Source organism: Macaca fascicularis, chromosome 17 (assembly GCF_037993035.2).
Source record: "Macaca fascicularis isolate 582-1 chromosome 17, T2T-MFA8v1.1".
Lineage (NCBI taxonomy): Eukaryota > Metazoa > Chordata > Mammalia > Primates > Cercopithecidae > Macaca > Macaca fascicularis.
Genome location: NC_088391.1, coordinates 8,716,343 through 8,730,692, shown reverse-complemented (window position 1 = coordinate 8,730,692; position 14,350 = coordinate 8,716,343). Strand labels below are relative to the sequence as shown.

Genomic DNA, 14,350 nt, shown 5'->3' with positions numbered 1-14,350 from the left:
ATACCACAGAATGGCTGCTATTAGTAGGTTGACTTATACAAAATTGCTGATTATTCAACCATTTTTTACCTATACACATGGCAATTTCTTAATTTTACAAACAAAAAAAAATAAACAGGATTGAAAACCCCGGTGATTATGAAACAACTACATTTTCTAAACTACCTGTTGCTCAACATACATCATTTTTCTGAGTAACATCAATGGTCTGGGTATGAATAACTGATTCCATTCTAATTTACCATCAATGGTATATAAAACATAAGAAAGGAAAGGAATGACCTCCAGCATTTGGAAGGGCTTATGTGTATCTTTTCAATTATTTCTTCCCACCCAGTCCCCCGTTTACTTCCAACCCCCTCGACTTCCCCCTTGCAACATAAGACTCTTTTCCAAGAGCATAGATGTGACAGAAAGAAAAGCTGAGGGCTGGAAGACAAAAAGGTGAGACGGAGCATGCTGATCTCCAACAGGGGCAGGTGAAAGGGAAAGCAGGCAAGAGCAAGCGAGGGACAAGATGCAGGGGGCAGACGGATGCAGGAATAAGATGCAGAGGGAAGCGTGCAGAAGAGCTGCCCACTAGCTCAGGACAGGCGTGGCCAGGGAGCAGCACCCCACACAGGTCCAAGCCCAAGTCCATGGGGCAATGAAGTGAACATTTACTTCTGTCTTGTAATAAATGTAGTAACCCATCTATTTTAGGACCTACCCACAACTACCACCACCAGCACAACAGCATCACAACCACCCCACAATAACGTAAACTCAAAGCATGCACAACGCTAATGGGAGTAAAAACTAGTGCAATCAAGGCCATTTGGGTACCCCAGGTAGAAAATTCACAAGTTCCCAAAGGACGTTTTCTTCTAAGAAGGAATAGAAAAGGGTTTAAATAATTTTCCCTCCCACCAGGAGACCCATTAAACCAGCAGCCTACTATAAATTGTTTTGTTTTTGCATGAAAGAGCAGCCAGCTGCCAAATAAACTTTTTAATCTCTTTTTAGTACCACCCATTTCTCATTCCCTATTTTTCAGATTAATTATGTGAGGATAAAATGGAGGATTAAAATCAGCATTCTGTGACATGGTCACAGAACGGTGGTGACAAAGTCAAAGTTGATATGCTAGATGAAACCTGTCATTTTGTTCACGTCCAATCAGAATCTTAAAAACACGTTAAGACCATGAAATTAAATGCAAGCAAAGTAAATCTGACATTCAGAGGCACTCTGTGTTGTTCCAATAGCGACTTTCCCCTTTAAACAGAGATATTTGGATCTACCGTGGATCACTACAGGGTTGAAGGTAAACGTATCAATGATGGCAGTGATAGTACTAATTGTAACAGAAAAAAAAAGAAAAGAAAATTGTCATTATTATTATTATAGGTACGGTCATAGATAAAGAGCTGCAAATAGAACAGCTCTGAATTAATAGACCAGTTGGAATTATACTTCAGGTTGTGGAATGGAGTTAGAAAGTGACTTTATGTTAACACGGAAATTAAATAAGAGTGTGAACAAAATTAAGGAGTACTGGCTAAGGTCTGTGAAGTAGATACATACATGTGTGGAAGATGTCACGTACCATTTCAATGAGGCCAATCTATGAAGAGCAACCTAAGAACCAACTGGGCAACATGAAACAGAGTAGCCTGAGGCCACTGGTAATTACCACTGTGATCAGACTAGGGTCTACAAGACCATCGGCCAGGAAACAGTACATGGAAGCTGATGTAAGAGGCAGAAAGAGCTGATGTTACCGAATGGCCCAGAGTCCTAGACGAGAGTTGAGGACGTGAACTCTACACATTGGTATGCAAACCCAAAACAGGTGGCTGCATAATAACCACGGAGAGAATTTGTTAAACATAGATTTGTTAAACATAGATTCCTGGACACCACCCTGAGGCTGATTGTTGTGCTCCAATGATTTATATTCTTGAAAGCTTTCCCTGGGTACTGCTGCAGCACAACTACATTGAAGAACAGGAGCTAGGGCAACAGATGGACACTACCAGAGAAGCAGTCTCTCGATTCAGCAGGAGTCTGAGCTGGACCATCAGGTATGCTTCATATACTAGTTCACTCAATCTTCATAGCAACAGCCTGAGTAGATTTCAATAACCCAATGTTGCAGAACAGGAGACTAAGGGAGCAGATCTGAAAGCTCAATAACTTGCCCAAGGTAACAACGCAAGAAAGATCAAATCCCACCTCATCACTTACTTCTTGAAGCTCTTCTATGGGTGTTCACTGTCTAATATGAAATGCATTGTATATAAATTGACTGTATATGTATGGATCTAATTCCAGTTCATAGTCAATTCCATTAATCTATTTGTATAACTTAACAACTTAGCATAAATACCACACTGTCCTGATTAATGTAGCTTGATAATAAATCTTGAACTCAGATTAAAAAAAAAAAAAAAAAGAAAAAAGAAAAAAGGAATGCATTCTAAAGCCTCTTGCAGGTGCCCTGGAATAACATGGCCCTCAACTCCAGCTCAGCCACACCACCCTTTCAACCAACCATTCCTGCTCCATGTGAACCAAGCTATAAGCAATCGCCTGGGCAGTGCTGTTGCAAGCCTCCTCACTGCCCTTGCTCCTGCCTCCTCCTAGAACGCCTCTGCTCTCATCTACCTCCTCTTCCAAGATGGAGCTCAGACCTCTCCTCTTTGCAAAGCCCTTCCTGAACACCATCAACTCTTTCCTAGCTAGAAATGACCACTGCCTTCCTTGGGTCTTGCAATAATTAGCACAATAAAAGATGATACTTCTCTCCAGTATTCATATGCCTGACCCTATGTAGAAATAGACTATGATTTTTGAGAACAGATGTCAGTAAATATTTTAAGAATAAATAAATGCAGCGCTAGAGCCAAAGCCAGAATCTGAATCTGGATCCAACTCAAAACCAGTATACCATGCTGCGTCTCTGAAAGCTCTGCCATCTACTTTCATGAAAATCACTCTTAACATTGTCAAGACAGTAGCCACTCAGCAAGGGGTGGCCAATGAACACTTGAAATGTGGCTAGCCTAAACTGAGATGTGCTCTAAGTATGAAATACATTATTTTGAGGATTCAACATGAAAAATGTAAAATATTTCCACATGAAAAATGATATTTTAAATATTTCAGGTTAGATAAGACATATTAAAATTAATTCCACGTTTCTTTTTGATTTTTAAATGCAGGTACTAAAAAACAGAAAATTACATATACAGCTCACATTATATTTCTATTAAACAGAAATATACCCTATAAAGTATGCCTTAACTCTTCCTTATTAATAAATCCATTAACATGATGCTCAGCATAATTTAACCTTTCTGAATGACATAGAGCCAGAGCATCAAAGACTGTATTGCAGTGCTGAACAACATGGCCCTGCTAAGCACACAGAGTTTGTCCCGACACCTAAAGCTCAGAGAATATTGCTTTCAGAGTTCCACTGAGCCACTAAGCTTCTACTCTACTATAGCTGCTGGCACTTCACATGTAACTCCTCAGGTTTCTTATCTTCCAATCTAGATATTTTACTGAAATCTGAGCAGGACCAGGACAAGGCAGAGCACCTGCCTTGGGGAGAACTAAAACTCTCAGAAATGAAGATAAACAATTTATTAAATAACAGCTTTACTGATAATGTAGCCCAGATACCATAAAATCCATCATCTTAAAAGGTGCAATTCAATGGTTTTTATCATATTCACAAGGTCATGCAAGCATCGCCACTATCAAATTCCAGAACATTTTCATCACCCCCCAAAGAAACTCATACCATTATCAGATACTCCACAGCCCTCCTTAGCCCAGCCCCTGACAACCAATAATCTATTCTGTCACTTGAATTTGCCTATTCTGAACACTTCACATAAACAGAATCATATAACGTGGTATTTTGTGTCTGGCTTCTTTCAATTAATAAAATGCTTTCAAAGTTCGGCCATATTGTACCAGAAATCGGTACTTCATTGCTTTTTATGGCTGAATAATATTCTATTGTATGAATACACCACATCTTATTTATCTATTAATCAGTTAATGGACATTTGGATTGCTTCCAGTTTAAGGCTACTATGTACACATTCATGTGCCAGTTTTTATATGGATGTAAGTTTTCAATTCTCTTGAGTATACACTTAGGAATAGAGTTTCTGGGTCATGTTGTTACTCTATGCCTATAATCTGAGTAACTATCAACTGTTTCCCAAAACGGCTGTACCATTTCACAGTCCCACCAGCAGGTATCAGGGCTCCAACATTTCCACATCTTCACCAACACTTAATTTTGTCTTTTTAATTTTAGCCATCTTAGTAGATGTGTAGTGATATATTATCGTGGTTTTAATTTGCATTTCCCTAATGACTAATGTGGACTGCCTTTCCATATGCTTATTGGCCACCTGTGTATCTTCTTTGGAGAAATGTCAATTCAAATCCTTTGTTGAATTTTTAATTGGGTTATTTGTCTTTATCATCCCCCAAAAGTTACACTGTTAAGTGAAATCATTTGTATATATTCTGGATAGAAGATCCTTATTAGATGTGTAATTTGCAAAAATTTAATCTCATTCTTTGGGTTGTCTTTTTCTTGATGATATCCTCTGAAGGAAACAATTTTATAATTTTTATGAAGACTAACCTATATATTCATCACTCCTGCTTTTGGTGTTACATATAAGAAAATATTGCCTAATCCAAGATCATGAAGGTTCACTCTTACTTTTATTCCTGAGACTTACTGTTTTATATTTTACATTTAAGTCAATAATCCATTTTGAGTTAATTTTGTATATGGTATGAAGCAGGATCCAACTTCATTCTTTTACACATAGGCAACTAGTTATTCCAGCACTATTTATTAAAAAGATCATCCTTTCTTGAATTGAATTATCTTGTCACCTTTTTGAAAACCAATTCATAAAAAATGCAAGGGTTTGCTTCTCGGCCTTATGGATCAGTTTTATACCACTGATCTATAAGGATATAATTTGCCTGCATCACGCTGTCTTTATTACCTTAGTTTTATATTAAAATAGTTTTGAAATTGGGACATGTGATTCCTTCAACTTTGTTCTGCTTTTTCAGGATTACATTGACTATTCTGGGTCCTTTGCATTTCCATATCAATTTGAGGATTAGCTTTTCAATTTATTGGAAGGAAAAGACCTCTGTTTTTGATAGAGATTACATTAAATCTGCAGATCAATTTGGGAAGCATTGTCACCTTAGTAAGTCTTCCAGTCCATGAACACAGGATGTCTTTTCATTTATGTACGTTACCTTTAATTTCTTTTAACAATGTTTTGCAGTTTTTAATATACAAGTCCTGAATGTCTTTTGTTAAATTTGTTCCTAAATATCTTATTGTTTTTGATACTACTACAAACGGAAATTTTCATCTTCATATTGTCAATTGTAAGTGCATAGAAATACAACTGATTTTTATTAATCCTGTATATGGCCACCTTACTGAACTTGTTTTTTAGTTCTCACAGTCTGTGTATAGAGTCCTCAGGATTTTCTACATACAGGATCACATCATCTGCAAAGAGATAATTTTACTTCTTCCTTTCCAATCCGGATGATTCTTCTTTCTGTTCCTTGCCTCACTGCCTTGGCTAGAACGTTCAGTATTATGCTGAATAAATGTGAAAACAGTAAACATCCTTGCCTGTTCCTTATTTTAAAAGGAAAACAGTCTTTCATAAGTACGATGTTAGCTGTGGGTTTTTCACAGATTCCCTTCATTAGGTTGAGGAATTTCCCTTCCATTCCTAGTTTTGTATTTTTATCATGAAGTGCTGTTTGAATTTGTCAAGTGGCTTTTTTTTTCTGTTTCTGTTCAAATGATTATGAGGTTTTTGTACTTTATTATATTAATATGGTATATTAAATTGATTGATTTTCAGATGTTAAACCAGCATTGCCCTCCTCAGATAAATCCCACTTAGTCATGGTATACAATCCTTTTTATACACTGCTGATTTGTTTGGTAGTATTTCCTCGCAGATTTTTGTATCTATATTCATACAGAATAACAGCTGATATTTTTCTCGTGATGTCTTTGGCTTTTGTGTCAAAGTACTACTGGCCTCAAAGAATGAGCCAAGAATGTTCCCTCCTTGTCTATCTTCTCGAAAAACATTATGCAAAACTGTTGTTAATTCTTTAACCATTTGGTAGAATTTACCAGTGAAGCCATCCCAGTCTGCGCTTTTCTTCGTGGAAAAATGTTTGATTACTAATTCAATCTCCTTTCTCGTTATAGGTCACTTCAGATCTGCCCCTTCTTCTTGAGTCAGTTTGGTAGTATATGTCTTCCTGGGAATTTACCCATTTCATTCAGTTTATATAATTTGTTGAAATAAATGTATTCACAATGCTCTTAATTTCTCTAAAATGGTAGTGATTCTCCTTCTTTTATTTTGATTTTAATAACTGAGTCTTCTCTCTTTTTCTATTAGTTAAAGATTTGTCAATTTTTTGATCTTTTCAAAAGACAACTTTTTGTTTTTATTGATTTTTTCTATTGTTTTTCTATTCTCTATTTCATTTACTTCTGTTCTAGTCCTTACTATAGTTAGTTTATATTCAGTTTATTATTTATATATCTATAAATATATAATTTTAAATATATACAATTTTAATATATTATGTCATATTACATATAAATATATATTTAGTTTACTTAGTTTGCTCTTTCTTTACATTATTAAGGTGAAAATTTAGGTTGTTGGTTTGAGATCTTTCTTCTTTTGTTAATATAGTTATTAATAGATAAAATCCCTCTAACTATTGATTTAGTTGCATTTTAGAAGTTTTATTGTGTTATGTTTTTGTTTTCATTCTTCCTAAACTATTTTCTAACTTGCCTTCCGATTTCTTCTGTAACCCACTAGTAGTGTGTTAATTTCCACATTTTCTGTATTTCTGAAATTTCCTTCTATTCTTGATTTCTAATATCATTCCATTGTGGTCAGAGAACATATTCTGTATTATTTCGGCCCTTTTAAATTCATTAAAACTTGTTCTGTGACATAGTCTATTTTAAAGAATTTTCTAGAGACATTTAAGACAATGTGTATTCTGCTACCATTGGGTGAAGTGTTCTTTAGGTATTTGTTAATTCCAGTTGGCTTATAAAGTTGCTCAAGCCTTTTATTTCCTTGCTGATCTTCAGCAAAAAATAAGATCTTCTCAGTTTCAACCCATTATTGAAAATGAGGTATTGAGGCCGGGCACAGTGGCTCACACCTGTAGTCCTAGCACTTGGGGAGGTGGAGGCAGGCAGATCACCTGAGTTCAGGAGTTTGAGACAAGCCTGGCCAACATAGTGAAAGCCTGTCTCTACTAAAAAATATATTTAAAAAAATAGCCAGGCATGGTGGCATGAACCTGTAGTCTCAGCTACTTGGGAGGCTGAGGCAGGAAAATCACTTGAACTCAGGAGGCGGAGGTTGCAGTGAGCCAAGATGGCACCACTGCACTCCAGCCTGGGCAACAGAGCGAGACTCTGTCTCAAAAAAAAAAAAAAAAAGAAAGAAAGAAAATGTGTACTGAAATCTCCAAATATTATTGTTGAATTTTCTATTTCTTCTTCCAATTCTGTTTCTGCTTCACATATTTAGGGGATCTATTGTTAAATACATGTATGTTCAAATTGACTTCCTGAGAAACTGATCCCTTCAACAACAGGTAATGACCTTGTCTTCTGTAATAATTTTCAACTTACAATTTATTTCACTTCATATCCGTATAGCCATTCCAGCTCTCCTTTTATTACTATGTTCATGTTATATCTTATTCTATTCTTTTACTTTCACAGTATTTGTGTCTTCATGTATAAAGTGAGTCTGGTGAATGGCATATAGTTGAGTCATGTTTATTTCATGTTTATTAATTCTGCCAATCCATGCCTTTTGACTAGACTGTTTAGTCCATTTACATTTAAAGTAAAAACTAAAAATGGCAGGATTTTACGTCTGCCATTTTGCTATTTGTTGTCTGTTATGTCTGACGTCTTTTTGTTCCTCCATTACTGACCTCTTCAATGTTAAATACACATTTTTCAGTGTCTCATTTTCATTCTGTTTCTTTTACTATACATTTTTTAGTTATTTTCTTAGTGGTTTGTACTCTTTTATATTTACCTATACAATTACCTTTACTGCTACTCTTTATTTCTTCCTGTGGATTTGTGTTACTGACTTGTGTCCTTTAGTTACAAACTGAAAGATTACCTTTAATATTTCTTGTAGGGGCAGTCTGCTAGTGATAAATTCTCTGCTTTTGTTTTTCTGAGACATCTTAATCTTTCATTCTTTTTTGAATAATAGTTTTGCTGGGCATAGAATTCTTAATTGACAATTTTTTGTCTTTCAGCATTTTGAATACATCATTCCACTATCTTCTAGCCTCCAGTTTCTGATGAGAAGTCAGCTGCTAATCTTATTGAAGATCCTCTGTACATGATTACTCACTTCTCTCTTGCTGCTTGAGTTTTTGTCCATTATTTCATCAAGTAGTCTTTCTGTCCCCTTTCTCTCATTCCTCTCCTTTTGAGATTTCAATTACATATATGTTAGTATTCATAATGGTATCCCACAAATCTGATGTTCTGTTCATTTCTCTGCATTCTTTTGACTTTCTGTTCCTCATAGTATATAATTTCAATTGATTTATTTTCAAGTTTGCTGATTCTTTCTTCTGCTAATTCAAAACTGCCGATGAGCATCTCTAATAAATTTTTTTCATTTCAATCACTGTACTTTTCAATTTCATTTCTATTTTATTCCTTTTTTAATAATTTCCCCCTCTTTACTGATATTCTCTATTTGATGAGACACCATTTTCCTACTTTAATTCTTCAGACAAGGTTTCCTTTAGCTCTTTGAACACATTCATAATAGCAAATTTAAAATGTTTGTCTAATAAGTCCAGTATCTGGACTTTCTCAGGGATACTTTTGTTTTTCCTGTTATGGCCCATATGCTACTGCTTGTGTGTGTGTGGAAATTTTATGTTGAAAACTGGATTTAAAAAAATATGGCAACTCTAGAAATAAGATTCCACACTGCATAAAGATTTGTTGTTATATTTGTTGCTATTATTGTTTCTATTGCTATTTCCCAAATTACGTAAAGTCTACTTTCTTTACCATGTTCAGCTGCTGAAGTCTAGCTTCAGTGGTCAGCTAATGATGGGAGAGAGATTTCTGTCTTGAACCAATACATATCACAGCCCTTGCTGAGGGATTGTGTGTGTTGGGGGGTGGGGTACATGCTTTCAACACTCCAGGAGGTAGTTTACAACTCTTAGTCTTCTCTTCCTACTTTACTTATGCAAAGCCTCATTGTTAGTCTGAGATAACAGATTAAGGCCTTCTTAAGACTACATCAGAGGTTTTTAAAGCCCCCATACATATCTCCTTTTTTTTTTTTTTTTTAAAGCCCCCATAGATATCTCCTTTCCCAATTTTTCCTTTTAAGTTTTTTGGTTAACCCCAACTGGTGTCACTGCCTCAGGCAGCTGAGAGATTAAACAATTACTGCTGATTGTTTTCCACAAATGCCCTAGGGCTCTGCAAAACAAGCTCTGAGAATGGAGATTTTTAGCAAGCTTCTAGAGCGATCATATAGTGACAATTTTCTGAGACTGGGATCTTGGAGGGCTCTAAACCTGTTTTGTCCCTTTCAGTGGCTTCTAGGCTATTAGTTGTTGTTTTTGGTTTGTTTTTTTTTAGACGGAGTCCTGCTCTGTCACCCAGGCTGGAGTGCAGTAGTGCCATCTCAGCTCACTGCAACCTCCACCTCCCAGGTTCAAGTGATTCTCCTGCCTCAGCCTCCCAAGTAGCTGGGATTACATGCACACATCACCATGCCCAGCTAATTTTTTTTTTTTTTTGTACTTTTAGTAGAGATGGGGTTTCACCACATTGGCCAGGCTGGTCTCAAACTCCTGACCTCAGGTGATCTGCCCGCCTCGGCCTCCCAAAGTGCTAGGATTACAGGTGTGAGCCACTGCGCCTAGCTTAGGCTATTAGTTTTGAGGGCTACAATGGAGCTGCAGAGGAAAGAATGGGAATAAAGTAAGTTTAAAAATCACAAAGTTCACTGTTCTTACTGAGATTCAGATCTTTTTCTTGAATAAATATTCCTCAGATTGTTATAAACCCTTGATTAATTTCCACCATTCTAAAACAGTTTATTTTGGTATTTTTGCCAGTGCTTTCATTGTTGTTGTGCAGGAAAGACTTTTCAGAATGTCTTTACTCCAATAATTCAGATATGCTTCCGAGATAAGTAATATATTAATGCAATATTTTTAAGAAATCAAAATTAATGGAAAAAAATCCATGATGAACGAAATACTAAAACTTTAATTACAGATAGAATCAGTAACAGTGCTGTTCCCAACCAAACTGGAGCCTGACACAAAAGGAAAAATCAGTAATACTGATCCTGTCTTCCTTTAAAATTTTGATATTTTGTTCATTATAAATTTTTTGCATTAATCTTGACTTTCTAAACTGCATAAAATTTTTATTTGTATTACTGACTATCTTGGTGTCCCTTAAATTTTGTGCCTGAGGCAAGGGCTCACCTAGCCTCTCTCTAGTGCTGACCCTGGAGAAATGTGGTTGCAGGCCACGTTCCTGCTTTGCTATTCCCTAAACTGAGATATTAATGCTAACTCACATTTATATTTTATTCCAATATCTTGGGCCATTATCAAAATTAAAATCCTAAAATTTAGCAGAGAATTTTCAGTATAAAGTTTGGGGGTAGAGGACAATGTATTTATACCAAAATAACTTCAAAATCTGCTAGTAGTGGCAAATTAGCTCACCCAATATAAAACTAATTACTACCTGTCAGTTAAAGTAATATAATGTGGATTGAAAAAAAAAAAAAAGAATACTTGCTAGAGTTTTCAGAAAACTAAATGTAATGTTTGGCATGTTCACTGTACAAACTTCCAATGATAACACTAATAGAAAATGCATCAGGCTTAGAAACATCAATTTCAACCAAAATCATTCTGCTACATGATTTCAATTCTCAAATTAACTTCCCCTGAAATAAACTGATAGTAATATAAGAATTAGAAGCAAAAAATGTGTCTGGTTTAATATGTGGCAACATTTCCAACCTGAGAACACAATTATTTGTGTGCAGAAAAATACTGCCTGTCTTGAGAAGCTATTTTCAATGAGTAATGTTAAACAGCTTAGTACAAAGATAATTAATTCTGGATGATTTAAGATTACTTCTCCCATATTTACAGAGACGGTGTTCATATTAAGTTTTTAGACTAGTACTTTGCAGTAGCAATCTGATGAAGTGTGGAAAATAAACTTCCCTATTAAGTGTGCATTATTTGCTTCTGCTGTTTTATTATCATTTATTGTAATCCACGGCTCTATATTTCTTGCTTTCTCTATGGTACTTCTGGGGAAAGCACTTAAAATCACTGTATCAATATCCGCCTGTTTCTGGACAAATGTATTTGCCTCATTACAGTCTTCATAGATGCTAACGCACAATGTTGGCTTTTCATTTCTGCAAGGTGAGTCAAACTTTCTGAAGTCAGTATCAGGCAGTCATCAACACTCGTTTGGCCCTAATCACATACACTGCTGACTTACCTATAGTGACTGTGGGAAGACACTGTTTTGTTTTTCTATGGGAACTGAATATACTGGTACAATGGGACTACAGTAAACACAGTAAAAAGACTAACAAGGAGAGGACCTCAGAGATCATATAGCCTATCCTCTCTGGGACAAGGGAAGTACATTTGGCTGAAATACACTAATCTTGTTTTTAAAATCTCTCAACGGATAAACAGTCTCTTCTCCTTCTATCTAGTCTAACTGATAAAAAATAGAAATAACGAGACCAAAGTAATCATTTTTTATTTTAACTATTCGTTCATCTAACCATTTATTTTAAATTAAATTAAAATAATTTATTTTAAATTTATTGATTTATGTACTTATTTAGCAGATGATATGACCATCTATCTAGAAAATCCAAGGAAAATAACCACAAAACAAGGTTACAATTAATAAGAGTTTGAAAAATGCTTGGTTACATTACATTTTAGAATAGCTTTCTATATATCAATTATTGGTTATATGTAATTCAACCAACATATAGAATATATACAACCAATTAGAAGAAGGCCCATTTACAAAAGCTAAAGAAGAATATCAAATACCCAGGAATGACCTTAAGTCCCCCATTTTCCAAATACAATAGGGCACGTGAGAGACGCTTGCACAGTAAGAGACCACAAGAAGTCATGACAGGCACAGAGAAGACAGTCAGGAACACCAGACCCCTATAAATGCCACCTCCCCAATGCCAGCTGCACACGTCCACTCAAGCTGCTGTGATGCTCCCTAACCACCAGCAAACAATCCAAGGAAACTCTATATGAGAGATTTCTGTTTTGGTTGTTGAGTTTAAAATTGTTACAAGCTAACAGCTTAAAAAATGAAACAGCTATCCCATCCCGGTTCCATACCCCTGTCCCCATGAGTACAGGAAGGCTGTAACTAAAAACCAGCAGACAGGCCCTGGCTGCAACTCCCCAATGGCTTCTTCACCTTCTCCACTAAGAAATTCATGATAGCCTGTTGCCAGGTCCACGTGTGTGTGTGTGTGTGCGTGTGTGCGTGTGTGTGTCTGTGGTGTTCTGATTAGCAGATGTAGGGCAGCCATCTGGGCATGCAGGAGCCTCAGTCAACGTCTGAGTAATCTCCCCTCCTCGAACCCTAACCAACCCCAGTTGCCTTTAAGCTGGGGATTCTCTCCGGCTCAGCTCCACTCAGCAAGTTGTTCTAGGTTCTTGGTATTAAGGCATTCCTCAAGCAAGAGCAGTGTGGTTCCCACTGTCCACAACTTTTATACATCATAGTTCCATTTGTTCCCAGGGTGACTGCAGGGAGTCCGGGCTGGAATGAGCTGGCCCCCAGCCCCTTTCCTATGACAAGCCAGTGGGAGCCATCACTGAAAACATACACTCGCCCTCCCTACTCGTATTCATGTATGGTCTAGGCTGGATCCCGATGCCCTAGGAGGCCCTCAGTTCCAAGCCACCACACTATTAAGGCCCCAAGAACACCACCAGTGTTCGTGGGCAGACTCGGGTGGCTGGAGCGGGGGATAGGGCTGCTGTCATGAGGAAAAGCTGGCCATGAGCATGAGATCCCCCACTGCGGCCTGCAGCTGCCTCCCTGTGCTCCCCACCAATGCCAGCTGCACTCTGGTCAGGCGGCTCACTCTTCCATCTCCTTCAGGGCTCTGCTCACCATCTCCTCTCAGTGAGGCGTCCCCTAACCACACTACTTGAAAGAGCAATTCCCCATCTCCCACGCCTGCTCCCCCGTCTCTGATTTACTTTCTCCATAGCACTATCCATACCTGATATATTAAGTACTTAACCTCATCTGATTCATTCCATTGTACTGTAAGTTCCTCAAGGGTACAGTTTTTGTCTGTTTTGTTTGCTGCTCTATACCTAACATGTAGAACAGTGCCTGGCCTATGGAGACACTCAAACTTTTTTGTTAGCTGGTGTGGGGAAAAAAAAAATCCGGACACTGGTTAAAGGCAGTCAAGACAGATTTTACTCCATACTACCACAGTGAAAGAGACTTCAGTATAGAGCTGAGCTCAACTCCGGTAGAGGTGACTGGGTGTTTTAAAGAGAGAATGAGGAACTAGCGAAGAAAAATGAGAATGTGTGTGGGCTCAAGCAGGGTCAAGGACATAGAACATTACAGCAAGCAGACCAGGGGGTTTGCCAATGAGACTAGGCCATCTGTGACTGCTAAATGTCACTTGTCAAAGTTAGGCTCCTACCCACCTACAGAGACTAGAGGACAGAGCCCTATCCTCCCTGATGATTACATGTCAAAGGAATGGCTCAGACACTGAGGAAGACACTCCAGGTGGTAGGAGATACACATACACCTCAAAGGCACAGAGAAAGAATTACAATTGTAAGTTTTTCATAAACGATCTAACAAAATGAAAGTCAGGGGCCTATTATCATTTGTGTAGGCTAGAACAAAAGACAAATACTTTGGGGCAGCCTTGAGCTTTTGTAGGCAGGAATGCAAGTGAGGCTGGGTCATCCCAGGAACATGGCCTTAGGCTGCTAGATGCCATGTTATAAGGCTTGGCTGTGTCCCCACACAAATGTCATCATGAATTATAATTCCCATAATCCCCATATGTCATAAGAGGGACTAGGTAGGAGGTAATTGAATCATGGGGGCGATTACCCTCGTGCTGTTCTCGTGATAGTAAGTTCTCATGAG

At 37.4% G+C, this 14,350-nt stretch overlaps 1 protein-coding gene across 1 annotated transcript in view; it reads right to left on the bottom strand.

The window, feature by feature from the left end:
* LOC141409003 (uncharacterized) overlaps nt 1–14,350 on the bottom strand; it is a 208,819-nt gene that overhangs the window by 183,783 nt on the left and 10,686 nt on the right. The window lies entirely within an intron of this gene.